Below are 25,236 nucleotides of genomic sequence, written 5' to 3'. Positions count from 1 at the left end.
GTTAAATGTTTGATAAATATCTGCTTAATATCTGACCTTTCTCAGGACCACACAACACAGATGATATCCACCCCTGCCTTCTTCATGATGACTGTGGGTGTTAAGTTATACTTCATGGACTAAAGGTATTTCTTTTTTTTTTTTTTTTTTTTTTTGTGGAGCATATGGCAGATAAGGTTTCTTCCAGAAACTTAACATTTTACAAATGCAAAATGCCGCCCTATTGAGAAACAATACAAAATTCTTCATATCTCAACATGGTTTCCTGTCTTCTGATTAGAAATTTAACCCACATGGCAATGTCATGGAAGGAATGTGCACCTTAAATAGAGACTGTGGACTGACCGAGGAATTGCTTTCAAAGTTTCAAGGTGGGTTTCTTGGGCAAAGGAGCTGGCTTAGCCAGAAGTGTTTGCCATGAAAATATGAGTGTCTGAGTTCGGTCCCTAGAACCAACGTTAAAAAATTAAAGTCAGACATGGTGGCCTGGAATCCTGGTACCAGAGAGGTGGACAGATGCATCCCCGATGTTCCCTGGTCCAACAGCTGGACTGGTATGTTTGGGGTGTAAGTGTGAGACTTTGTTGCAAGAAAACAAAGCAAGGCAGGGTGGAACTGTCTCACTTCCTTCTCTTTGCTCTGATGAAATACTGTGTGAACTATCTCAGGGAGGAAAGGGTTAACTTCAGCTTGATCAGTGCCCATCACAGAAGAAAGTCAGGGCAGGAACTCTAGGCAGACTTGAAGGCAGCAACTAAAGCAGAGGCCATGGAGGAACAACTGCTTACTGGATTTTTGCTCATTGCTTGGTCAACGTGCTTTCTTCTGTAACCAGGACCGCCCACCCAGTGGTGGCGCCATCCACAGTGGGCCTCCACACACCAATCATTATTTCAAAAGATGCCTCACAGATCTGTCCACAGGCGAATGCAATGGAGGCAAATCCTCAGCTGAGGTCCCCTGTAGTAAACAAAAAAAAAAAATTAATAAATCCCGACGCGGGGTTACTCACCTCAATGGTTTCTGTTCCCGAATGAAAGAAACACGCCCAGCATCTATATGTTAAGCAGCCCATAGCTGGGCAGCTGCCTACCCTCCATGCTGTTAGAATCCACCTCCCAGCAATAACGCCAAGTTACTATTTACTACTTTTTATGCTTCATCTTGGCTGTTCTTGACTCCAAGAAGCAGCACTCTGGGCCATGACCTCTTATCCTTTGTATACAGCAGCAGCTCTGCCCTTGTGCATGTTATTTCCCTTCCATGGCTGCCTCTGTCTCCCCTCCTACACATTCTCCTAAGTCATGGCAGACCTCTCTGTCTGCTTGCTCGAGGACCAAGCCCAGGATCCCTAAATCCCCCCCTCTCTCTCTTCTCTCTCTCTCTCTCTCTCTCTCTCTCTCTCTCTCTCTCTCTCTCTCTCTCTCTTTCTCTCTCTCTCCCTTTCCCTGCGATTGGAGGCTGGCATCTTTATTCACCAATCAGAATTAACTCTGGGCAAGTTCCCAGAATCTAGGTGCAGACTTTCTTCTGCAATGTATTTTTGGGAACCCAATTAGTATTAGAAAACCACCAGTTACCGTCTCCTCTACTCAGGTGTGTCAACTTGACCACTGAAGGGTGTTGACACAGTGACTGAGGAAGACAACTAAGGTTGTCCACTGACCTACCATGCTTATGCAACCACACATACGTATGTATTCATTTATTTAATTCCAGAGCAGGATATTGGCGTAGAAGGCAGGAAGAGTGGATCTGGGTACAAGTATAAAAGAGAAACAGGTATTTGTAAACACCACAGAGAGTTCCCTTCTTTCCTCTCAGAACAAAGGAGGCTACAGTCAAAGTGTCCTCTGCCTAACTCTGTAGGGGCTTTTCAAGGGCAAACTCCAAACATGCAGCGTTTCCCCTCAAGTCTTTGTTCTATGATGCGGCAGTGTGCATTAAGTTGAAAAAAAAAAAAAAAAAAAAACAAAACTCCCCAAAATATGTCTAAAAGTCCCAAGAAAGATTAAAACCATACTGTTTAACAAGAGACACCTGTTTGTTCCTGTTTGATGAGCATGTGTTTCTCCAAGTGTTAGGATTTTTTAAAATTAGTATTAAACAAAGTAGAAATAGAGTAGAAAGGACGAGAACAAGACAAGAAGCGGTTGCTGGTCCTCTGGGGAAACGCTAGGTAAAATCAGGCAAATTTTAATTCTGGGAAAGCTCAGGTTTGACAATGCAGGCTGTGTTTTATTTCATGTTTTCTCGTGAACTCATCTGAAGTTTGGTTTTGCATACGTGCACTGAGGCACCCTTCTGTCTTGGACCTGTGTGGTGTTTTGCATGCCCAGGGTGCCCTTCATTCCTGAGACCAATACACTCAGGATTCTGTCAGTTGCTAAGCACAGGTTGGTGATAGTCCCACATGGTTCTCTCTTTGGTGAGTCTGAGAGAGAATGGGTCAGGGGTCAGCTAATAATGCAGACCCTTTCATGCAAGTGTCAGCTTTATAGTGTTTTATTTATTAAGAAATGGCAATTTACTTTAATTATTTAGTTAGATAATTAGTTAATTAATTAATTAGTATGTGTGAGTGTCAGCTTCCCACTGCACATGTGTGTACCTCAGGTCCTCAGGCCTGGCAGCAAGGGCGTTGACCTGTTGAGCATCTCACCAGCCTGGAGCAAAATGCTGATCAAAGGAGGCGTGGGGCCCTGATGAAGTGTTTTCTTTTTCTTTTCTTTTTTCTTTTTTTTTGGGGGGGGGGGCTGGGGATCGAACTCAGGACCTTACGCTTGCTAGGCAAGCTCTCTACCACTGAGCCAAATCCCCAACCCCAGGTGTTTTCTTTTTAATCTTTTTTATTATTGTTTGAGAATTTATATAGATGCATATAAGGGATATTTGTTCAAATGCAGCCCTTCATTCCCTCCCTTCTAATTCCCTTGTTGCAAAATCTGTATTACAGGAAGTGTCTAGAGAAGTGTGGATTTTTGGAAGCCCTGGGTCAGGTCTGAGCTGCTCACATGGGCACTTCAGGGAGACCTGGTGATTAGGGGGCCATTAGCCACTTAGTGGGTGGGAAATGCCTCATTATTTCCATTTTAAATGTCTAACTAGGCCTGATGGGAGGCAGAATCTTTTCACTTCAGAAAAGACTTCAGTCCCCTTGACACCTGTCCCCAGCCCAGTGCCAAACCTAGAGGGCTCTTGTGTTTGGTGAGGATTGTCCTGGTGTGCTCTGGTATTTATGCATTTGCTCAAGGACTCTGGGTGTTGGTGTGACTCAGACAGCACAGGGTTCCTGGCTTCTCTGGATTTCCATGAGAGAACTCCAGTCCTTCTGCAGACTTGTTGGACAGGGTGTTGGTACTGCTATTGGCATTCCCATTAGGGGCTGATTACTACTCTGGCTCATTACCCTCTCACTGGAGTCTGCCCTCCAAGGTTGGCCCTTCAGACTCTTTGTCTTTACTTCAGGGAGGGAGCATAGAGCAGGTCTTAGCAGAAAAGATGCTGTGCTTCTGAGTCGAGGGAGAATGTGAACTTGGGACAACTGCAGCTTTGTCTGATGTTTGATGTCTGGATATCCCTTCCCTGAGATTTTTGCCTACCCCCCCATCCCTGCTACTTCCTTTCTTTGCCCTCCCTTCCTGTCCTCCATCCTTCCCCATTTCTTTTACCTGGTGAAGACCATTGCTTCATAACATGTTATTATTAGACATAACAGAGGCTAAGACATTGGACCTTTTATTCACATGACTTCACACAGGAGACAAAGATACTCAATGTTCCAGGATAAAAAGGTTGGTCCCTGCTTCCCTCTGGTGCACCCCCTCCCTTTCTTGGATAGTTTGAATGTGAAATGCTCCTCAGAGACTATAAATGATGAACAAAACTCTCACCTTAAGGGATTAAGGATGATTTATTCAGGAGCCATGTAGAGTGATCATGGTCCAGGAACACAAATTTAGTTCAGTGTCGACGCAGTTTCACGAAGTTTCATAGTTTTACAGAACAAAGAAAGTTATAATCCAAGGCAAATGCAAAATACGTTGGTGGGCACACAAGCAATGCAGTTAAAGCTAATTGGGGGGATCTTTTCTATGGCCCCACTATGCTATCTGTTGACAGTCTTAGCTTTTAGATTGGTGATACCTATTGGTTTACTAACTTAATATATTCAAAATGTTTTTTTTAATCTATGATATAGATTAGTTTTGACAAAGAGGTTGGCAAAGAATTGTGGGGGCTAAAACTATCAGTTAAGTAGCCTCTGGATCATCAACATTCCAACATCTCCTCACCACTGCAGTTCTAACCAGCCAGTCAGCTTTAACAGACAGCTTCTTCCTGGAAATTCTCGTTTAAAGGAGCTGAGTTGGACCTCAGTTGCTGGCACCATTTTTCGAAGGGATTGTGGAACATCTTGGACAGGGGGACAAGCTGGCAGCCATAGAGCCACAGAGGCAGACTGCCAGGTTCATGGCCTGCCTGTCCCTGACTCCAGCCTGGTTTTCTATATGGAGGGAGCTCGTGTACAGTGGCAGCCTCTTTTTTCTTCTGTCAGGTACTTTATTAGGACAGTAAGGGAACTGATTAGCGCAGTTAATAGCAGTTCAACTAACTAGAAGCAGTCTTGAGAGCCAAGGGTACCGTTCTGGTTTTGTGCTGGATGAAGAGTTGGTGAAGATCCTGTTGTTCCTTTCAGAATGATGAGTTGACATCTTCACATGCAAATGTCTGTGTGTGTCACTGATTGGAAGGCAGGGCCTTACCCATTGTAGCCGAGTGAAGCTGATACCATGTGGACTGGAGTTGGCTCTCGCTCCATTACTGTTGACTTCTGAGCCCATGAGAAGAATGAGAAGCAGAGGAGGTCACTATGTGACAAAAGAGACAAGGATGGACGATGTGTCCACAAGCTAAAGGGTGGTGGCATCCTGCAGAAACAAGGGGAGGGGCAGGTAGCTCTCTCTCTCTCTCTCTCTCTCTCTGTGTGTGTGTGTGTGTGTGTGTGTGTGTGCGCGCGCACGTGTATGTGTGCACGCACAGCCCTACTGACACTTAGGCTCTAGACACTCAACTTCCAGAATGCTAAGAGAATGAGCATCTGTTGTGATATCCCTCATGTATGGGCATGTGTTGTAGCAACTTTAGGGCACACAGACTGAATCCCTTGCTGCTCTCAACTTGGCCCAAGCCCAGTGGGGATGAAATGGCCACACAGAAGGAAGAAGCTTGCCCTGTGATAACCCCTGTAGATCCTGTCATAGCTCTCAGTTCTCTGGGTTGAGTGGTTGTATATACCAGGGCCCATTTGTAGTCAGGACCCTGTTCTTAAGCAAGTGCTATTCTTGATAGGATGAGCAGCCAACTCTTACTGGGATGTCCGCTGCTGGAGCTACTACTGTAGCTTCTCCTTGGACAGTGGGACTGAATGTATGGGACTATTTCTGTCTTCATGTCAGACACAAGGTAAATCCGCTCAGCTGCAGGACTGCTCAGTGTGGGTCTCCTTCCTCCCCTTCTGTTTATCACCAATTGAGAATTCAGGATGGGTCTTTATGTGCAGAGCTGTGAGTACTGTTCTCTGCCAGGCAAGCCTCTCTTCTCTCCACTTCCCCAAAGCTTCATGTCTCATTCATGTCAACACAGAGGAGACACGGCTGATGGTGTAGAAAGTCCTTCTTAACTCCCCTGGGAGCTTGTCAGAGCTACTTAGAGGGGCAGAACTTGTGGATTTCTTCCTGCAAAGGCAGGTACACTCTGTGGAGAAGGGAGGGGGCAACAGCCTGACGGGTAGTACTGAGCCCAGCCTGCCTAGTCCTCCCTTGGGTTACCAGTGCATCTTCATTACACAGTTTTGTTTGCTCAACTCATTTTTCAGTAGCATCACTCTGGGCCCCCTTTGCTTGTGGTTTGAAATTTTGAGCTAATGCTAAAGTAACCTCTGGAAAGGGGTGGAGCTGGGTGATGTAGTTTCTTCTGTTCAAGTAAATCACAACTTTGTAAGCAGCGGGCGATGTTGTTGCACGTTTAGCTATTTTCCCCTCTGGGTTTCTTGTATCTTCTTCTTTGAGGTCAGGGAGTTGGGCAGGGATCCTGACTGTTTCACACTGCACACCTAAGGTCTTAGGATGTGCTGCTGGGGAAACAATAGCCATTCTCTACAGCACTCCCTCTCTTAGCATGGGACCTTGGGAGACATTTGGTATCCAAAGGACAGCACTCAGCAAGAATGTTCTTTGCTCTGGATTTAGTTACATTGACTGAATGAATGTTGTTTCAGGACCTCTGGACATTTATTTTTTCATGGGTTGTGTTGGGAATCTATTGGAATTGAAGCATTCCCTTCTGGAGGGAAGAAGGAAGCTCAGAAGATTCAGGAAGCTTAAGAAACCTATAAGGCTTAGGATTCTCGAAGTTTATGACACTCAGGGCCTGTTCCAAAGAGCAATAAGATGAGAACAATTGCCCGGGGGTCAGGGTCATCCATGATGAAGGGGGCTTCTTTGGTGGAGCTGCCTGCTAGTTGGCCTGATATCTACAGGATGTAGCTATTTTGAGTGTCATCCATGCTGGAGTAGGTTTTCAACTAATAGAGTTTTCTGAGCCACTAGTCTGCTCCTGAATATCCATGATAAGGTACACCTGGCTGGAATCATTTGTAGTTGGAGGCCCACATGAGGTGAACACACATTGTTCAGGTCTACCCAGGACAGGTCACATAACGTAAGCTGCTAGACATTCATGTAGGTTAAAAAGTAGCAGAAGTCACCCTATGTTAACATAACCAGAACTAGGTAGCTAAGGGAGCAAAGCTAATGCTGGGTATTGGGCACAGGTTCTAGAGGACCCAGGGGAGGAAGGATGTTCCTCATCCTCGCCCCTCATCCCTGGTCCAGATACCACCAGGCAGGATGCCATCCTACAATCCACATCTACACTGGTTTACCACCCAGATCCAATACTTCAGGAACCTACAGCACTACAATGACCTCACGGGCTGCAGGGAGGACACAGCCAGTACAGAAGTTGCTTAAAGTTAAAGGAGAACTATCACTCCTGTAGGGAGAGGACATTTTCACTCTCCAGGAGCCTTGCGTGAGAGCTCGGGCCTCCTGGGATCCACAGTTCTTGCTTCAGGGCTCAGCAAAGCTCAGATCAAATGTAATCATTGGTCAGAGCTGCCTTCCTTGCTAACTGTGGTGCCGTTCTTTTATTTTCTGCCACAATGAAATTAACACTTAATTACTGTGGCATGTTTTTCATCCTGTGACAAACAGTGCTGACCCACGAAGGCATAGAGAAAACATTAACATCTGTTTCCAATTCTCTGCGGGAATAGGATGCTTGCTTCTTGTGGGGAAGTTGTGAGTTCCCCTCTAACACAGGTTATGTTCTGAAAGTAAAGGAGTGGGGGCTCCAATCTGTTCTGTAGTAGTTGCATTCAAATACAATGCTGTCTATTTATCTTATCTGTCTGTCTGCCTGGCTGTCTATTTTATATATCTAATCTATCATTTGTCTATCATCTATCACCTATTTATCTATCCACCCATCTACTTACTATCTATCTATCTGTCTGTCTATTATCTATCTGTCTATTATCTATCATTTATCTATCTATCTATAATTTGCCTATTTTTCTATCCATCTACCATTTGTTTATCTAATTTCTATCATCTTTTTACCTAAGGTGTGTGCATGGGTGTGTGTAGATGCATATATGTGCAGATGTGTGTATATGTCTCCTCATTCAGGTAGAGTCAGAGAACAACCTCACGCCTCATCCTTAGGCATGGTCTGTGTTTTCGAGACAGGGTCTCTAATGGTCCAGGAACTTAACATTCATGCCAGCTGTGGTTGTCAGCAGATCCTGGGGATCCTGTCCTTGTTTCCCCAACTGGCATTAGAAGGTTTCGCCACTCACATTTTGATGTGGGTTCTGTGAATCAACCCAGGTCTTCATGCTTAGGAGGTATCCTGGTTAGTTTTCACTGACATCTTGACATAACTTTTGTACACTATTTCCAAGAATCCTCTCTTCCTGCCAGTGTCCCGCCTTCTATTTCCTGCCTCAGCTCATATGTCATAGACTTTTTTTTTTTTATTGACAGGTGATGCTTAGAAGAAATTCTCTCTACAAACCTTGGTGCATTAACGTCAACTAAATGACTCATTTTAAGTTCTCATCTTTACTTTTGTTCATGGGTCTTTTTTGTGTTATGTCATGTGGCTGCAGAACCTGCAAAGGCCAGAAGAGGGATTCAGATCTACCAGAGCCAGAGTCAGTTGTGAGGATGCTAAGGTTTCTGAGTAGCTGAGCCATCTCTCCAGCCCCTAAATGACACACTTTTGTCACAGCAAGGGGAAAACTGGATACTACTACTCCTATGACATTTCACACTGTAGATTCCAATCCACACTGTATTTAGAAGCTAAGAGTCCTGTAAATGTATTAAAGTTTTTTTATTCCTACTTTGAGGGGTACCTATCCCTGCGTTTCCCCTAGTCTTTGAAGGTTGTCAAGATATGAATGGCCCGTTTTCCAGGCTCTTTGCTTATGATCCACCTGTCTGGTCTACTGAGCCTCCGTAACCTATTCTGTAGGTCCTCAATCTCTGATGATCCCCTCACCCTGGTAGATTCACGCTTTTGAACACTGATTTACAATTTTTCTTGTGCAGCTGTAGGGAGGTTTGGCACCAACTGTTTTCGTTCAGCCTGTGCTATTTACCATATAAAGATCCGCTGAACTTTAAAATATTCATTTGAATAATTTAATTTTATATAGACAGTATTATGATCTTGTGTGTAATTCAAATATTTTGCTACCAAGGAACTGAATTTAGGACGTTGTGTAACCTTTTAAAAACCATTCTCTGGTTATAAATTTTGGGGTGTGTGTGTGTGTGTGTGTGTGTGTGTGTTGTCATGTGTTTCACAGTGTCTAGGATCCCATCTACAAAATCTGCACAGATAAATCACAGAATAGATGGGTGGAGACTCTGGAAGCTCCTCTACCCCAACTGAAGAACTATTGGCAACTGATGACTACAGGGCAGAGGGCCCGTTTTCTTCATGGATTTTTCCCCTGACAGCTGTCCATGCTCCCCTGGATGTTTGTACCCACCCCCACACATCTAGTCAGCACTAAATGGACTCAGCAGTTTCTATTAAAATGCAGATGGAATTATTAGGGAGGAAAGGGGAGGAATTTGAGGGGAGGGGATGGGGATTGATTTGCACAAACACATTATATGTATGTATCAAGTACTTAAGGAAAAAAATAAAAACAAAGTAAATAAATAAATAAATAAATAAATAAATCTGCTCATGTGTTCACATGTGCATGGGTTTATGTGTGTGTAGGAGGATTTGTAGCACCCTGCTACAAGAGGTTATCATGCAGTATCTTTCTCTATGTCTCTCTGCCATTTACTTTTGATGCACTGTGGTGGTTTGAATATGCTTGGCCCACGGGAAGTGCCACTATTAGGAGGTGTGGCCTTGTTGGAGAAAGTGTGTCACTGTGTAGGCGGGCTCTGAGGGCTCCTATTGTTCAAGCTCTGCCCAATGAGGAAGAGAGATGCTCTTCCTGGCTGCCTGTGGCTGCAAGTCTCTTTCAGGGCTGCCTTCGGATTTAGATATAGAACACTCTCCAGCACCATGTCTACCTGGACACTGCCATGCTTCCCACCATGATAATAACGGATTGAAGCTCTGAAAGTGTAGGCCAGCCCCATTAAATGTTTCCTTTATTAAGAATTGCCTTGGTCACGGTGTCTCCTCACAGCAATGTAAACCTAACTAAGACAGGTGGTGTCTTTGCCTGATCCCAAACTCTCATATTTTCATCCGGGCTGGAAGCCAGCAGACCATAGTGATTCTGTTCCCCCTCCCTGCCCTGGGGTTACAGGTTTCCCCTGCCTGTGTCATGATGACTGCGATCTGAGTTTAGGTCTGCTTAGGCAGCAAGCTGTTTCAAACTCCGATCTTCCTCAGACCCATCGTGTGTTTTTTAAGGCTTACCAGATGATTACGGTCAACATGCAAACACAAATTATAGAGGCCAAATGTGTCTTGACTTTACCTTGCTTTAGTATATTTGAGTTGTTTCAGTGTCTTGATTTCACATTTTTTCGTTATATTTGAGTTGTTTCAGTGTCTTGATTTCACATTTTTTCGGTATATTTGAGTTGTTTCAGTGTATTTGAATGATAGAAGAGGATTGGGAGACTTAACACGAGATGGGAAGGAAAAAGTGAGATGCAAAGATCTATCGGATCCCTGCCACTTGCCCTTGCATTCAACATTTCATATTTAAAAACAACAACCACCAACACCAACGACAATAGTCAAAAACAAGGCATGCATACAACAGACTGGCAGAGAAGACACTAAAGGGCATTACATACTTGTAACCTCACTTTCTCCGCTAAAGCCTCATGTATTGAGCCGATGGATTTTGTTGTCAAACCCTGATGATTAATTCCTAGATTGGAGCCCCATAACACTGTGATGAATGACACGGTAGTCAAAGCTTGCGATTTTCTTTCCTTGTGATATCAACCCAGTAGGGAACTAGTAATGACAGCTCACATAGGTAAATAAAAGAGCCTTTCACACTGACAATTGGAATTGTTACTATATATCCCTGTTCTTTTAATTATATGTTCATTAGTGTGTTGTTTTCAGTGCCATGATTACTACATAGAAAACTGTGCATTTTCTACACTATTTATCTTTTTTGGTGTTCACTCTGTAAACTAAAGACTAAATCAATCCATATCAAATGGTTCCTCCCTTTCCTGTTTACTGATCTGAAATTAAACTGTTTTCACAAAACATTTCGCACTTGCCTTGCTCAGTGTCATTAGGGCTTGAGTGTGAAATTTCCCCACGGTCTTAGCTGTGGGAGCACTTTGTCTCAAGCTGATAGCACTGTCTAGGAAGGTAGTGGAACCTTTCAGACTGTGCCTTAGCAGAAGTAGGTCACTGGGGAAGGAAGGAGGTAGCTGGCTGGATAGGACCAAACTCTTGGCTGCCTGATCCACCCAAATATAAGCAGGGGTCATGCAGGCTCTCAGTGCCACAGATCAATACACTGTTGCCATGTGGTCATTGCCACGAGAGCCTGAACCCAATGACTGTGACTGTGTGCCCCAAACAAACATCTATTCCTTTATTTTGTGTCATGAATTTTGACACCTTTACATAAAAATAATGTAAGTGTACATCTGCCCGTGTGTGTGTGTGTGAGTGTGTGTGTGTGAGAGAGAGAGAGAGAGAGAGACAGAGACAGAGACAGAGACAGAGAGAGAAAGACAGAGAGACAGTGAGACAGAGAGACAAGAGATAGAAAGAGACTGAAACAGGGAGAAAGTGCATTACATTAAGTACGTATAATTTGCTCCTTGAATCATAAGGCAGTCAATTGGTTTGATTTATGTTAAATATCTGAATTCTTTAGAGTCATACAGCCTTATATTACATAGCTAAAGCTAATAATCTAAATTTTCTATTAAATAATAAATTGTCCTTGAGAATTTCATACACGTATACAATGAAACATGGCCATAACCTATTCCATTTCACGCTCTCCTCTCCCCAAATTCCCTGCCAATTAACAATCCCTCAAAATTCATATCCTCTTTTACAACCTATAACCACTAAGCCCAATTAGCATTGGTTATATACTTAAGGGTTTGTGACCATCTACAGGAATGTGGGAATTCTACCAGTGACCAAACCCTCAGAGAAGAATGATTCTGTTACCCCAGCAGCCATCAGCACCCAAAAAGCTCCTCAGTAAGGGATTCTGTCTAGCTGGTGGTCCTTTATAGACCTATGCAGGTGACCACAGCTGCTGTGAGCTCACAATTGCACCAGCCATGTAATGTCCTGATGGCAGCAAACCACAGCCCTTCTTCCTACCCTCTGGGTCTTACACTCTTCCCACTTCCTTGTCCAAGATGTTTCCCGAGTCCCAGGAGTTAAAAGAGACTGAGTGCTCATCCATAAATGGGGCATCTTTATTGCTTCCCACTCTAAACTGCTCTCTTAAGAAACTTTATTTTAGGGCTGGAGAGATGGCTCAGTGGTTAAGAGCACTGACTACTCTTTCAAAGGGCCTGAGTTCAATTCCCAGCAACCACATGGTGTCTCTCAACCATCTATAATGGGATCTGATGCCCTCTTTTGGTGGTGTGTCTGAAGACAGTGACAGTGTTCTAACATGCAAGGAATAAATAAATAAAGCTTTAAAAATAAAATTTTAAAATTTTATTGGAACCAGAAACTTTTTCTTTTTGGTAACCTTTATAACATTTACACACACACACACACACACAGAAACACACACACGAACATACAAACACACACAAACGCACACAAATACACACACACAGGCACAGAGTGAGAGAGAGAGAGAGAGAGAGAGAGAGAGAGAGAGAGAGAGAGAGAGAGATCTAAAGGACTAAAATATACTCCTAAGTCAAAGATAAAGGCCAGACACTTGTCAACAGGATGGTGGAGAGTTAAAAGTAGAATGACCATGGAGCCTCCAGAAGCCAGGAACCAGAGACAGTGGCTCTACCAGGTAGGGTGTCTACTGTTTTTCAATGCCTTCATGACCAGGATTGGTGAATTGCAGACTAGAGATGTGGCTGTTAGCCCGCAAAGTGCACTTTGTATGGAGACTGAAGTGTGCTGCCCAGGCTGCCTTGGTTCTCTCTCCCTTCTATGATTCCTAAGAGAGTAGGAAAAGTTTCATCAGGTTCAGTGGTATTATACGTACTGCAGTCATGGGACACTTTCTATGCTGTTAACAGTCTGTGGAGGTTGGTTCCAAAATTCTTCAATAGCCTTGAAAGGGTTTCTGTTTAACACATTCTAAGGTTATCTGTCTTTGTTTTCCATAAAGGTTCTGTGAGATAGATAGTGATCTGTTCCTAGGAGTAAATCAATGTCTTGAGCTTCTGAATCTTCTGAATGGAGGCCTTGGCTGAGGTTTGTTAGAACGTCAACCTCCTCCCAACAGATATCTGTGCCTGAAAATGTATCCTTTATCTAGGTCTATTCTTCTGGTGTGTATGTGTGTGTGTGTGTGTGTGTGTGTGTGTGTGTGTGTCTGTGTGTCTGTGTGTGTGTGTGTGTATATGTGTGTGTGTGTGTGTGTGTATGTGATGGTATCGCAGAGAAGGCTGTCATATCTGCCATTTATTTTTTTACTGTGTGTGTGCTTTCCTTTTTAAAATTGTTCTTAAGTTTCGTAAGAGTTTCCATACAAGCTTCCTTTTAAGGGAGAGAATCTTCCAAATTCGTCTTCCTCTGGTCTCAAGAGATGAGAAGGAGTCATTAGCATGGAGGGCTGAATGAGAACTGCTGGTTGGGTCCCAGTGATGCTGTGGGCCCTAACTTTGTAAGCTTGCCCCTGAGTGAGTGCCAGAGCCTCTGTAATCTTTGAACCTCTCCTTTGGAGGTGAAGTATGCATTGTTTGTACTGTTTGCCCTAGCACTGAGCCTCTTTTGAAATTGTTTTCCCTGTCTCCCTAGACACCATGCATTTTGAAGTGCTTCCACATGGAAAACCGCTGGCCACATTGAACAGGGGAGAAGGGAGATTCACAGTAAAATACAAATGAAGAAAGCAGGAGTGACAGCCATGTATGCGATACCCCGAAAGCTAAGGGGGCGGAATCATGCAGTTGGCTGCAGAACTTGCAAAATTTGGTTGGCGCTCATTCCTCCACAAAGCTCACATAATTTAGCACCAAATATAAGGGTCCTTTGATGGCTATCTTTCTGTAAATAATCAATTGGGCTGTGTGTGTCTTCGTGTATATCTCTGCATGTGTGTGTCTATGTGTATGTCTCTGTGTCTGTCTCTCTTTCTGTGTCTGTCTCTGTCTCTGTCTCCCTCTCTCCCCCTTCCCCTCACCTTACCCCTCCCCCTCCCCCTCCCCTTCTCTCTCTCTCTCTGTGTGTATGTGTGTGTGTGTGTGTGTGTGTGTGTGTGTGTGTGTTTGTGGACTTTCAGAGGTTGTACACAGGGACAAGTGGCAATTTTGCTACCAGTCTTTGCCTATTTTGCTGTGATAAACTCTGAAAACAAAGATGGTCTTCTGAGCCATTCCCTGTTGCTGGCCTTTCCCGTACAAGTCATTTGAATTCTCCTTTCTTGGTTTTAAAGATTTCCTCTAGTTCGTTTTACCACACCCCACCTCCATGCTTTCCTTAGTTTGCTGTCATATAGTGGGAACCTCCGAAGTTTCAAACTCATGTCTTTTGCGGCGTTCTTCAGCCTGAGAAACCACATAATCTGGAAGCTTGTGCTAAAACTGGACACTTAAAAGTTACTACTTATTAGAACCTGTGTTTAAATTTAAAAATCATTTCCTCATTTGTGTGGGCTCAACCGACTCTTGTATGCAGTGCTTACTGATTGATCATGGTGCCGTCCACTTCCGACCTCACACAGACCCTGATAAGGATTACTTCCGGTACTGTGGGATTTATTTTTTTTCCTTCCAATCAAGGTGCAGATTTGAGCCATTTCCGGTGACAGCACTTTAATGACCTAGCTCCAGTTTCTCACAGTCTTCCAGAATCTAGGTTGAATCCTTGACATGGGACATCCGCGGCACGGCACAGCGTTCCGTTGGGCTGAGCAAGAGGGATCTCTGGTTTGGATTGTTTTCTCTGCCCAAAGTACATGGGATTAAATTCGCAGACCCCAGAGTCTCTAGTGGCTTCGGTGAACTCTGTGTTGTTATTATCTTTTCAAATCCTCTTAGTTCTTGGCTGAGTCGCTGACAGCTGCCTCCCTCTGTGAACTGGCTGCCGTCGTTCTACTACAGCGATTTGATCGATATGTCGCCTTCATTTTTTACTCTCCTATCTCCATTTTCTGATAAAGGCTACTTCCCTCTGTGCGCAGGGCCTCAGTTATTGGACGCTACCTCTTAGGAGGTCTCAGGCCCTTCCTTTGAGGCCCTGCATCCCTGCAGACAAGGAGCTAAAGTCTTTGAAACACAATTCAGTAACTCCACGGTGGCTTTTTCATGCCTTTTGAGAAATCCGCGGACAATTTTTCTACTGGCAGGTATTCACACACGTTAAACTCTTAAGTCGAGATAACCATCTTGCGTTTTAATCCTAATATCAACAAACACATGAGTTACCAGTAGATTTATTGAAAGAATCAAGTATGAGTTTGGAAACTCCTTTGTCTCTCTCTCTTTCTGGAACACAATTTTTCCCCTTTGAAAGCTAAAATTTCTAATTTTATTCAAGTCCATTAAAAATCCAGATCATTCTTAATTTTTTGATAGGAATGACTTTAGTTATCTACATACTGACCTGCTCCACCTCCCTCTTTCCACGACTAAAGGGAAGGTTATTTTAAAAACAGTTCTGCCTAAGGAAAACGTAGTTTTTTCTTTTGTCAAATATTATTTCTTGACTTCAGGAATTTTTTTTTAATACCAATAAGGCACCAACTGTTCTCTAGATGTCTCCCCTGCCCCCATATCACTTTATTCTTTGGTAAACATGGGGTGAGTCCCCTCTATGCTCAATATCAAATGCTTCTGATTCGATATGTGGACAAAACCAACCTACTGTCTGTCTTTTTCTAGTGGTGTTCCTTTTCAAGGAAAGAGAAATAGCAAAGTCTGCCTGCGAATTAGGATTTTTCAAAAAGTCTCATCTCAGTGTGGATTCCAATTTCCAAAGTGGACATTCATTAAGGGGAACGGATGTGAACTTCCCATCATGGTTTGGATGTGTATTTTTATTTCTTGTTATATTTATTTTCCCTTTGTGACTTGAGATGTAAGCTACCCACAGACAAAAAGAGCTATCTAACCAAGTTCCCATATTCCCCTCTCTGTAAGTTGAGATTTCTAAGGCTGAAGAGGAGAATAAAGCAAAATGAAGCAAGTCTGCAGATGTTGTCCACATACTTCCTAAAACAGGAAACAGAGAGAGACATGTTCCATGAACATGTGTATGAGATGGACCAATGAAACTGCAGGGGCCCTGGCTAGATATAAATTCCCTGTAAATGGTGTGTGTGTGTGTGTGTGTGTGTGTGTGTGTGTGTGTGTGTGTGTAAACCTAGGTGTATATGTATATGTATATATGAATGTACGTCTTAGGGTTTTACAGCTATGAAAAGAAACAATGACCAATGCAAGTCTTACAAGGACATTTAGTTGGGGCTGGCTTAGAGCTTCATAGATTCAGTCTATTATCATCAAGGCAGCAGCATGGCAGCATCTAGGCAGGCATGTGCAGGAGGAGTTGAGAGTTCTACATCTTCCTCTGAAGGCTGTTAGAAGACTGGCTTCCAGGCCACTATGGTTAGTGTCTTAAAGCCCATGCCCACAGTGACACACCTACTCCAACAATGCCACAACCACTCCAACATGGTCAAACCTCCTAGTAGTGCCACTCCTATTTGGCACTATTTGTCTTTAAACTTGAAACTTACTCATAAAACTGTTCAATGGAAAACAGGTAACTTTAATGAAATAAATACAGAAGTATGAGAAAAAAACAGGAAGATGTGTGCCTTAGTTACTGTTCTATTGCTGTGAAGACACACCATGATCAAACCAATTTTTGAAAGGAAACATTTAATTGCGGTCTTACAGTTTCAGAGGGTGAGTCCATGGACCATCGTGGAAGACACCATGGCAGCAGGTTGGCAGGCAGGCAGGCATGGCTGGAGTAGTTCCTGAGAGCACACATCCTTCTCCCCAGATGAGAGAGAGAGAGAGAGAGAGAGAGAGAGAGAGAGAGAGAGAGATAGAGACAGAGACAGAGACAGAGACAGACAGAGACAGACAGACAGAGACAGAGACAGAGACAGAGAGAGACAGAGAGAGACAGAAACAGAGACAGAGACAGAGACAGAGACAGAGACAGAGACAGAGACAGGAAGAAGAAGAGGGAGAGGTAGAGGGAGAGGGAGAGAGAGATAAGCCTGGAGGGCTTTTGAAATCTCAAGCCCTACACCTCCGATTGACACATCTCTTTTAACAAAAACACAACGCCCAATCCTTTGTAAACAACCACCAACTGGAAACCAAACACATTCAAATATTTGAAATTCTGAGGTTCACACTTATTCAAAATCCTAAAGTATGTTTTTTATTTTTTTTCTTTTAAAGAAATCAAGTAATGATTGTCCATCTCATTTGGTAGTATTCTTTATCATTACATTTCATTTGGAGAGGTTAGGGTTATTTTCATAACAAGTATCCAAGCAAGCCATAACTCTCCCATAAGCCAAAGGCATCATACCTCCCCCGTTTCTCCTTGATTATCCACATTGGCTTTACTTATCTGTACGTAAACATATCCCTTCATCCTGATTTAGTACAAACCATGGTGAGCTATTGATGTGCAATTAATTGCTATTCATAATGGGATAAAACAGAAGCCAACATGATTGAGTCTATTGTTGCTGGAAGCTGAAAATTTTCCTTCCATTTAATAAAACCTGAAAAGTATGAATTTAATGCAAGCCTAGAAACATCAACGATTCCTTTAGTTTAAATTTTTTTCAGTATTTCCAGATGATTCTCTGTGATACACAGGAACCTAGAGGAGGAGATCTGTGTGGAGTCACTGACACACACTCAACAAAGGACTCGTTTGCACAATAAGGAGATATATCCTGTCCTCTGAGAGATGGCCCCAGTACTCCCAATGATCTAAAACTCCTCAGGTTCCTTGGATAAAACGACACTGCATTTGCATATAACCTATGCAAGCCTCTTGTATACTCTAGTCATATTTATATGTGTGTGTGTGTGCGTGTGTGCATAGAGACATGTAAGTTCAGAGGCTGGGGGAGGGTAGAGAGTTTTCTGTTCCTTCACTATCTACTTTATTCCCTTGTGGCAAGGTCCCTTGCTGAACCTGAGGTGAGGCTCACTCTCAGGAAGCCCTGGTCATCCTCCTGTTTCCATACCAAAAACTGGTGTTTCCATGTGTGACCACACACTTGGCTTTACCCCTCTGCCACATCCCCAGATCCTCCTATATTTTAAATAATCTCTGCATTACTTTTGTACTTAATGAAATGAAATCATGTGGTGCTCTTATTTAGGAGATGACAAGAAAAATGGTTTGTATTTGTTCAGTACAGATATGGTATTTTAAAAACCACATTTATTAATTCCTTGAGAACTTCGTACATTATATATTGATAGAAATTACTTCTCACTTCTCTTCCTAACTCCTCCCAGATCCATCCCCACCTAATCCCTTCTCCCAACTTCAAGCTCTCTTTCTGCCCTCTGTAATAACCCACTCAAATCATTTATGCTGTCCATAAATTCATGGGCATTGGGCAAGCCACAGGAGCCTGTGCAGCTTATCACCAGTTATATCTTTGTAGAAAACTGGCTCTCCCTTTCCTATCAGCTAAGGCTGAGGGATAGTGTTCCTGTCGTGTAGAGAAGACACTGCTTTGTTCTGGTTCTCACTGACATCTCTATCTTATATTTCGACTCCCTCTTCCTTGACGGTTCCTGAGACTCAACTCCTTCCCTTTTTGCCTCTCTCTGTGATTCTGTGTATATGCGTGTGTGTCTATATTATAGATGTCCCATTTTACATTCAAGCAAACACATGGTGGGGGGCGTCTTTACAATTGACTGCTGACGGTATCTTACCCCAGACAAAATGCTGCAATGCAGACATGGTGTAGCTCGGTACCAGAAAGAAATAGGAGATGTTGAGAAATCTACCCAGCTGTTTCTAGTGTGAGGTGTAGTTTAGACGTCTAACACAACCTTCTGGCCCTACCCTATGGGTTTAAGATACACATTGTCCCAGTACAATGTTCAAAGGTGGGACTATGATGAGCAATTGGACCCTATGGGCTGTAATTAATGAGTTCATCTGTTGATGGATGTGTATGAAGGTGGTGGGAAACTAGGAGATAGGAAATTAAGGGACTTGGTCATTTGGGACATGTCTTGGAGGGTGTTTTTTTGTCCTTGGTCTCTTCCTGTGTTGTTGCATCTTGGATGCCAGTGAGGTTAGCAGTTGAGCTCTATCTTGCCCTTTTCATGGTCATGTGACCATGGACCAAAACCTATGAAACCATGAACCAAAATAAGTTTGTTTACTATGTGAGTTGCTAGGCAACTTGTAAGAATGATGAATGGGGTTAACATGAAAGTGGGCAAAACTGATGTTGACCATACCAGGTCAGGTCCGGATTTGATGTAGGAGGACCCATGACTTAATCCTTTAAACTGTTTGTCTGCAGGCTGCACTCTAAGAGAAGACACAATGTTTCCCAAGTGGTTTTATCCAGATGATTCTGCCAATGTATCTGTTGTCTTAGCAAATCAAGAACCTTGCTGCTTCCCGCTCAGGTCCTTCTCCTGACTTCACTTTTGTGTTTTTCATAGACTTTGATATCGTATGAAGTAGTGGGAAATGAGTATTAAAAAAAGGAAGCAAGCTATAAATTTTGCTTTAAAATCATCAAATTACACACTTAAAATGAATGGATTTTTAAGTCTGTAAATTATACTTCAATAAAGCGCCAAAAAAGGCTTGGTCAACTGTGATGCTTGTGTGATTTGCTATTTGTCATAGTTCCTGTGACTTTGCTCTTAATAGTAGTGGGTTTTATTACAGATGACTCAGACACCAGAGTAACCATCAAGGGAGAACACGCCGTTCTGTAAGGGAAAAACAAATCAGGTCAAATTCATTGGCTTTCTTGATGAGGGTATTTTCATGTCACAGCTGCGTTGGCTGGAAGTTGGACAGCATTTGGCTGAGAGCAAAGATGGAGAGAGCACAATGTTTACTGGGTTAACTAAAGGTTGTGCTCACGAAAGGGGTTGAGTTTCATGGAGTGCAATTGCAGAAGCTCCAGCTGCTGATAGAGCTGGGGCCTAGGACCCTTGCAAGACTGCCATTATATGTTTTGTGATGTCACAGCCGAGTATGAGATATGCTAGATGAAGTGGAAATATTTTGGTTTCTTTGGAAATTCATTTGTGTCACAGGATGTTTTTGTGGAAGCTATGTTAGGAGAGGATGTTTTGCTGAAGCAGACACATGAAAAGGCATTTGATATTTTGCTGGAGCACATGCTTGAAGGGGGACAGGATGTTTATAGAGAACATACATGTAATCCCACAGAGAGGGAGAGGACATTTTAACATTGCTACACCTTGCAAAGCTTCGATGGTCTTTGCTGGTCTTCATTCCATAATGAGAAATGCACAAAAGAACCTGTGCTATTCAGGCTCCTTCTGGCTGCTTCTGCTGCTTCTTGTTTGTTTTTTAGAGCCTTGTGGTCTCTGACAGATCAAGGCACTGCTACTGATTCGTTTTTTGCGTTTGCTATTGGAGCATACTGCACAATGAAGAATGGAGTTGCCTCAAAGAATTACTCCTAAAGAGGTTCCCAACTCTCTCCCTTTTCCTATCAACTTTCTCTCTCAGCTAGCTCTGGTTGGTGGGATAGAAGGTGGTTGAAGTGCTTAAAAATCCTAAATAAAGTAGGTTTTGAAAAAATCTAAGCCTACAGATAGATTCATGGGTTTTGAGAAAGGGCTATGTCTCCTGCTGAGAGGAGATGATATGTATGTTGTGACCGTTTGGTTCTCTGGCCTACTTTGACCCATTAAGTGGTCAGTGACTGACAGTCTCCCAGTAAGTGTAACACACACTAAAATGCTTTTGCTTGGCATTGGGAGCTGTAGAATGTATTCATTTCTTGGCACATATCCTCGATTATTCATGTTGGTGACAGTAGTTACTCTTCAGCTCTGCCATACAGAGAAGTGGGTCTATACACTGAGAGAAGAGAGTGACTGGTGGTGAGTATGTAACATGGAGTAAGAGAAACATTATGGTGCTGGGTCTCTCGCTCTTTTTTTTTTCTTCTCAATTTGACAATCTGTAGTCAACTGAGAAGAGAGAACATTTCAAGAACTGCCTCCTTTGGGCAAGTCTATGGAACATTTTCTTGATAATGATTGTTGTGGGAGGGCCCACTATTGTGGGCAAGTTCATCAGTAGTCATGTATAAAAAGAATAGCCTTTTATGCTGTAAGAAATAGTAAGGGAGCAAGCCATGGGGAGTGTGGCGGTTTGAATAAGAAAGGCTCCCACAGTCATGTATTTGAATATTTAGTTAAAGGGAGTGACTGTATTTTCAAGGATTAGATTGAATAAGAGGTGTTGCCTCATTGGAGGAAGTGGGTGTGTCGACAAGGGTGGGGTTTGAGTTTTCAAGATCCTCATGCTTTGCCAGAGTTTCTCTCTCTCTCTCTCTCTCTCTCTCTCTCTCTCTCTCTCTCTCTCTGTCTCTGTCTCTGTCTCTCTCTCTCTCTCTCTCTCTCTCTCTCTCTCTCTCTGCTTACAGAGCAGTAGCTCTCTATTGCTCCAGTGTTATGCTCCCTGCCATGATGATGGACCATCCAAGTCCTTCACAGATCATTTGCCCAGTGGTTCCGTATTTTACAGTGAGGGGACAAATTAGGTTGTGGAGGTCTGTTTTTACTATGTTCCCTATTTCTTTCAGGACATTGACTTCTGTAATGCCCTTTGCGGCCACATTTGAAACAAGTACCTGTAGGAACCTTCTTTTTAATTGCATCATTGCTGCAGCTGGGACAACATTAGTCAATGGCCCTCCTATCTCCCTGCAGACCTTCATCCAAACGTCCAAACCTTTATTTTTGTATGGCATTATAGAAGACTTACTTTCTTTTGTACATTGTTCATACACTAGCTGTTTAATAAGAGGCATAGATATATCGGGGTATCTGAGGATCTTAGTAGCGGACTCCACCATGTGGGCTACAAAGTCTTAAAATGCCTCAGTGGGTCATTTCAGAACATTGGTAAGGTTCCTGGAGACTGCACCTCTATTAGGCAATGCTTTCTAGGCCTTAATTGCTATATCATTAATCTGGGTGTAGAACTGATCTGGATAACCAGTCTGGTCTAGAGCAAATCTACATATTCCAAAAACATGTCAGCGTCCCAATATCTCTGAGGGTCGGCTTCTGAAGCAAAATTGTTGGCAGCCTGAGCATTAACATTTTCATAAAGAAAAGATTTCCAGTCTAAATATTGACCCGGAGAGAGACAAGCTCTGCCTAAAGTCCCCCAGTCTCCAGGGGTGAGACAGTATCAGCCAAGAGCCTCAATTTGAGCCATAACAAAAACATGAGACCTCTTGCAGAAAAATGTTCACAATATACATTTTTCTTATGCTTGTTATTGTCTATAAATTGTTAATTATAATCATTCCAGAAAAACTAAAAAATGAAAAGTTAAGGATATCACGTTATTCTAGAAGTTATGATCTCTGAAAATTTCATAAATACCAAGAACTAGAATCTATACTCTTAGACATTGAAAACTAATAACTATATATAACAGCTCATTCACAAGAAACAGTGATGAGCAATACCCAGGCTCCATGCAGGTGGAAGGGCCATGGGTGTAGAGAAGACTAAAAGGAGGAAAAGTCAAAATAAGAAGAGAAAAGTATGCAGGCATAACAAGGAAGGAATTGTAGAATGAGAACAATATAATATTCAACCAAAACAAACAATATAAGGCAAGATAAATAAAAAGAAATCTGGACCCAGGTGATCAAACTGAACCTGGCAAACAGCAGAAAAACAGTTCCTAGAAGCATCCAGAAAAGAAACAGAAATTTCCCACGAAAGAGGGATAGCAATTGACATAAATGCCAGAATAGTCTTCAAAAACATCCTCCAAAAATGAAAGAATGTAGCTATCTAATGAAAACTCCATGATTTATGGAAACTATCTTTCAGGAATGTGTTTAAGGAACATGTATGGCTTCACAATGGAGAAGGAAGTCGACACTAATGTAATCCACACTCAGTCTTAGCCACAGCTCAGCAACAGCTCCTTATGTCACCTGAAAGAGGAATGATAAATTGTGTGATAGAACCAGGGAAGGTTTGACCCAAAGTTTCTAAGTCTGTATCCCATAATATTCCAAGGAGGTAATCTGTAAATCCCAGGAACACTATAATGCTGTAAAAGAAAGCTATTTAAAATGAAAATAAACAACATATAAGGCCAGAAATACTGATGTTCCATTGTTTTTTCTGGTTTAGAAAGTCAGAGATAAAGGTTAGAGTTTAGGAGATTTACATTTGAACACAAAACGAATTCTAAAAATTAATCACAATTTGGTTATTTGAAAATCATCCAATAGAGAAGTACCTGAAATTTGACTGAAAAAATTCAGTTGTGAAAATCAAAGCCATAACCTACTGTGTTCCAGGCATGCCCTGATCTATATTTCAAGCTCTTAGGATTTTGAGAAAAGTTCTCATGTTTTTCATGTTAGCCTTGTACTAACTCCTCTGAAGCTCTCACATGTGAAGCTCTGGCCTCCTACTTTTCAGCCCTTCTCAGATTTTATAGTATAATTAAAGGTATGAGTCATTACTAGTAAATGAAAGCAAAGAAAACAAAACCACCTTTGAAAGTATATGCTTTTTGCAGCGTGTGTGCCAGCATGTATTAAAGTGTGTGCATCTTTATGTTTATTTGCTTGTATGTCTGCACATGTATATGTCACACTTCACAGATGGATAACTAGAGTGCAATTTTCCAGCATCGAGTCATGGACTCAATGATATCATGAAGCTTGCACAGCAGTTAGTCTCATCTTAAATCGATTTTGAACTCCCTTCGAACATTTCTTTTAAAAGCAAATTAATTTACCACTAAAGGAGTGTTGTGAAGTTTAAATGTATCAGTATATTTTTCCACAATGTCTACATAGTTTATATTAAAATAAGATAATAATTTGAGACACTAATTTCACTTTTTTACATGTCCCAATATGAGAAATCTAGCAATGGTGTCTATAAATCAGACCTACACATGAGAAAGGATGATGATGCATCTTTGTTCAAAGGAGATACTCAAGCTTAGTTTGCCTTTCATGGTAAGGTAAGTTCTGGTCCAAACTTTATATTTATAACAGACTTAATTTCTAATGTACATAAAGACACAATAATTTTGCCTATACGCTATTTTATTCCACATGAAATTGTAGAATATTCAGGGTTATGTATCACAAGATAAGTTATTTTATTTCCTTGGAGTTAAAGAATAATACATTCTTTTTTCTGATTCCACTTAATCAGAAATTAAAACATGGCATAAAATATTGAGAAATAAATAAAAATTAATATTTGATAAAAAAATAGTGGTGATCATTTCAGGATATATCAGACCTAAGTTGCATGGTTAGAAATAGTTATGTCCCGTTTTTCAGTATGTTTATTTTTAAGTTTGTTGTTTTTTAATTACTAAATGGTAACATCCCCTGCCCTTCTTTTTCTTTGCTATAAAGGTTATATTTTAAAATGCTGAATTGTTCAAGATGACTTCAGTAAATATGTGGCCTATAATAAATTTCGATTTGAAGAATAGAACAGAATGTTTGATAGTGAGAAACTCTTATGTATTTGGAAATAAAACATTGTGAATTGCTACAGAACTGGACTATTGTGAACCCTCTGTCTAGGTACAATCCAGTAGGGGACACTGAGGCAACACAATAAGAGTCATGTCTGTATCAGTTAGATGGAAGAGAAATTCTTTGTACGAATTATCAAAGTAATAGAAGGCTCATTGGGTCCCTTAACCCAACGCATGTTTTAGGTGTAGATTTGGAAGTTTCTGATGTTATAGTTGACATAAATACTTTCTGGGACCTAGACTGAAACATACCTTATAAATCGAAAATCTTGTCCAGAGTCTAATGGCAGAATAAAGAAAGTCCTGAAATGTAGTTACAGTGCTGGCCATTTGTATAAAAGTTAGTTCCACACTCAGAAGTGCATTGGAAGAGCCAAGGCGACATGCTAGATGAGGAATGGTTGACTGTAGCAGAAGGTGATTGCTTGTCAACCCAAGTCACAGTGACCCTCTTTGGAAATGGCTCACTGCACATCACACGTCAGAGGAGGTGCTATGTCTAAACATCATAGGGAAACTGCCTTCCTGAAATGAAGAAAAATGAGTGAGAGAGGTTCCCATTGCCCAGGACATACTCTGGCAAGAGACAGAAGAACAGTATGTCACAGATCAAAAAAAAAAATTCCTCCAATTATCCGTTTCCCTAGTCTATGTCACAGATGAGAAAATGTCCTCCAATTATCATTGTGCCTAGTCTATGTCACAGAT

The sequence above is a fragment of the Rattus norvegicus genome, chromosome Y, assembly GCF_036323735.1.
Source record: "Rattus norvegicus strain BN/NHsdMcwi chromosome Y, GRCr8, whole genome shotgun sequence".
Classification (NCBI taxonomy): Eukaryota; Metazoa; Chordata; class Mammalia; order Rodentia; family Muridae; genus Rattus; species Rattus norvegicus.
Note: the sequence above shows the minus strand (reverse complement) of the source record.